This window comes from Primulina eburnea, chromosome 12, assembly GCF_022965805.1.
Source record: "Primulina eburnea isolate SZY01 chromosome 12, ASM2296580v1, whole genome shotgun sequence".
Lineage (NCBI taxonomy): Eukaryota > Viridiplantae > Streptophyta > Magnoliopsida > Lamiales > Gesneriaceae > Primulina > Primulina eburnea.
The window spans coordinates 7,949,764-7,953,947 of NC_133112.1; the positions used below are offsets into that span (position 1 = coordinate 7,949,764).

General features: G+C 34.1%; 1 long non-coding RNA gene across 1 annotated transcript; it reads right to left on the bottom strand.

Moving 5' to 3' along the window:
• Positions 1 to 3,138: 3,138 nt before the first annotated feature.
• On the bottom strand, positions 3,139 to 3,977 carry LOC140806955 (uncharacterized). Its single transcript, XR_012112606.1, has 3 exons — positions 3,743 to 3,977; positions 3,447 to 3,661; positions 3,139 to 3,374 (listed from the first exon to the last, which is right to left on the bottom strand). It is a non-coding gene; the product is annotated as an uncharacterized lncRNA (long non-coding RNA).
• Between the last annotated feature and the right edge of the window lie 207 nt (positions 3,978 to 4,184).

A 4,184-nucleotide genomic window follows, 5' to 3' on the forward strand; every position in this document is an offset into this window, starting at 1 on the left:
GTCTAGTCTAAGGGTTCAGTTAGGCAATTGAGTAAGTCCTAAGCTGAGTGGGTTTGTACAAATCAATTGTATAGATCTAAGTCCTCTAGTGGATCCTACCCGAGGTGGTATATGGGTGACGTAGAAGCAGTTGAAATCTCCGAACATCCATAAACATATCTTGTGTATTTAATTTTTTAACTACTGTTATCAAACTCGAATTAATTTATCTGTGTAAACATTCTTAAAACACGAGCTATTGCAGCTTTTGGAGAATATTGTGTTTGAAGCACCTCAAGGTGCCTAACACACGATCCTTCAATTAGTATCAGAGCTAGCCGTTCTAAGAAGGACATTTGAAAACTGACTAAAATTATTTTGCTTTAAAACAGTTTTAAAAGCTATTTAAAATTACTTTATATTATTTTCAAAACTATTTGGAAATGTTTATTTAACACTCATTGTTAAGAGTTGAGAGGATTGGCTCTGCAATTAACGTTGTAGCCACTTCGCTCGACTCCGAGCTTGGGGCTTTAATCAGCCTGCAGGGGTATGAGTCCTACCTGTTGGATATTCAGCAAAACTGATTGAAAGACAAGGTTTCAGTTGCCAACCTTCCAGTTGAAACTGATCAACAGACGAAGCCCAGCTATGTTGAGATGTTGGATGATTAAAGTGGAGCTTAATCATCAGCAGGATACCGCCGCTTAATTGCCATATCAGATCAAGTAGATGATCAATGCGGTTCAACATCAGTTGAGTCCAGTTTGAATCAGCCCGACCAGTTTGGAAACACAGAAATCATGTCCAAGGCAGCGAGCTGTTTGTCTTGCAAAAAGACTCAAGATCGTTGCAGCACTTCAAGAGTTCAAAACAACCAGTTGTTGGTATATTCAGTTCTATCATGCATTAATTGATTGATATTTGATGTTGTTTAAAATATGTTATTGTAGTAGCAACTTTCCTTTATAACTGATGATGTACTTAAATGTTTATAAATGAGAGATCTATTGATTAAATAAACATCATGTTTATCCAATTATGTTTCTATCTGATTGAACTGATATCTCAAGATTTCAGGTATAAACTGCTTGAATGATTAAAGCTAATAAATTTTGGCGTAGATAATTATTTTTAACAATGATTTTTAAATTCAGTTATTGAGGAGGAGCTTTCTTTCCCTCGAACTCAAAAATGTTTTTAAAACTCGTTTTAAATTCAGTTATTGAGGAGGAGATTTATTTCCCTCGAACTCAAAAATATTTTTAAAAATCGTTTTAAATTTAGTTATTGAGGGGGAGCTTTCTTTCCCTCAAACTGAAAAATGTTTTTAAAACTCGTTTTTAATTCAATTAGTGAGGGGGAGCTTAATTTCCCTCGAACTAAAAATTTTTTTTTAGTTTTTAAATGTTTTTGATTATCAAAAGGGGATAATCAGTTTTAAATTTTAAGATTTAAAATCGCTTTAACTATTCAAGTTTTGTGATCATCAAAAAGAGGGGAGATTGTTGAATATTTCATGTTCGCAACCTTGATTTTGATGCTAACAAAACTTGTTATTTTGTTACTAATGATTCTGCCTAAGTGTGCAAGAAACTGGAACTGATCAGGATTCGAGCTAATTAATTATCGAGCCAAAACTGAAGCTATCGAGGCGCAAATTGAAAGCGTCAAATGATCGCCCAAATTAAAGCAGTTCAACTGATATATCAAAGAACAGTTCAACTAATTGTCCAGCTGATAGACAGTTCTGCAGAAGACATTCAGAAGATCGGCCAGCTGATAAAGAGCTCAACTGATGAAGAGTCAAGCTGACCAGTTCAACTGAAGCAGCGAAATCAGTTCAGCTGAAAAGCCAACTGATTTCGCCAAACCAGTTCAAGATCAGTTCAACTGACCAGTTCAAGAACATCAGTTAGGAATCAATCAGTTTGCAGAACACGACAAGCTTATTCAATGGAATCCAGCTGTGCACATTGAGGAAAAGTTATTGTACGATCAAAGGTACAATAATGGACGTTGGAACAAAGCTTAAAGACAAAATGTTCCAGCATAGATGTCGGAAAAATCGAGACACAAATCTCAAGGAACACATTCAAACTGCAATGGATACAATTATTGAATCTCACTGTACGATCAGTTTTCCGCCTATAAATAGAAGATCGGTGAAGACCAATACATCATGGTAGAAAAAGAAGAGTGTGGAAAAACAATAGAAAGGGAACGCTTATTGCATATCAGCTTTCAAGATGCAATCAGCCCAGAGGGAACACTTCAACGTGTTATTAGCTTAGATTAGAAGCACAATTACCGCAGTGTGTGAGAACAATTTCTTATTGTAATAAAAAGAATCAGCTCACACACACACCACCACCACCACTCAAATATAGTCTTGCACAAAGACATTAAACATGTGTATGTAGTCTTTGACACACAGACGTTAAACAAGTGTTGCGGGAAGATACTGCCTTCAGTCTAGTCTAAGGGTTAAGTTAGACAGCTGAGTAAGTCCTAAGCTGAGTGGGTTTGTACAAATCAATTGTATAGATCTAAGTCTTCTAGTGGATCCTACCCGAGGTGGTATAAGGGTGACGTAGAAGCAGTTGAAATCTCCGAACATCCATAAACATATCTTGTGTATTTAATTTTTTAACTACTGTTATCAAACTCGAATTAATTTATCTGTGTAAAGCAGCTCTTGGAGAATATTGTGTTTGAAGCACCTCAAGGTGCCCAACACACGATTTTTCGTAATCATAAACTATAGTTATGATCATCCACGTTGTTACTAAAAATATAATGGCAAAAAATATGATCTAAAATTAAACAATAATGCATTTTGACATCTAAGATCCAATATTCGCCAAAATCAGCAATTATTGCAACCGATTTCAATTTCTCTGTGATCCAAGCAAAGAAGCTTGACCATGCCAAAAAAGCCAAAAGCATAACATAAGCAAACTATTTAAATGAATGACACTCAAAAATACCAATAACAAAACCCGGAAAATATATACACCAATGAACATAAGAAAACCAAGACACATACACATCGAGAGGAAAAAATTGGTACGTCACAAATAAAACAATTAGTATTCATGGATTTCCTAAAAAAAAGTAAAATACACTTACATATTTTTGTATTGCCCAATCATTATTCCATTTTTCTTCTATGTGGAACAATTTCTCAAAGGTGTCGATCACGCTCAGAAGCTCTCGCGTCACAGGACCGGCCTTAAAAAATAAAATAGTTACTATCATATAACATGTAAAAATAAATATTATTTTTTAATAAAACTTCCAACAGCGTGATAATGCTGAACCAAAGTCTTCGATCCATGAGCGCCTTCAAGTGGTCTATAAAACCGATTATGTGTATTCTTCTCGGATTTTTCCTACAAAAATAAACAATAATATTAGTGAAAGTAATAATAAAATATTTACCAAGTAATCTAATTATTACCAACCATTTGTTTCTTATTTCCAAAATAATCACAAAGAAAATCCCAATCATCTTGGCTTACTCCCTTATATGACTTTCTCTTTGGTGCATCTTTATTTTGCAACCCAACGAGTTGCTTCCAGTGCATCCTCGTCTTACATTTTCGTTCTCGAATTTCTTTCATGGCGGGCTGCTCTACCTCGCCTTCACCACACTCGTCTTTGGATATATAAATTTGTTCTTCCAAAAAAAAATGTCATTAATACATAGATTATTAGTATTATCTAATTAAAATAACATAATATAAATTTCCAAACTTACATCAAGACGATCAAAGATGAGTTGTTTTTCAACCAAAGTGACATCTTTCCAAGCTGTAATACGAGGAGATATTGTATCTCAAACTATTTGATCTATCAAGTTATTAAACTATTTTTCAGTTTCTCTAACACCACCCCTTGTATACTCTTCAAACTCAACCTCCAATTTATCATGTTTTCGCTTTCTCAATGCATTCTCGAGAACTTTACTACAAGATTTTCGTCTCCATGTTGTCTGTCTGCCTCCTCCATCCCCTCCTGATCCATTCTCTCCAATACATAACCACTTCAAACTAGACGTCATGTAAATATATATATATATATATATATATATATATATATATATATATATATAATTAATAATACGAATAAATTAATGGCATAAGAAATCGTTGAATAAATGGACAATAATATAGATAATAGATAAAACAAACAATAATACG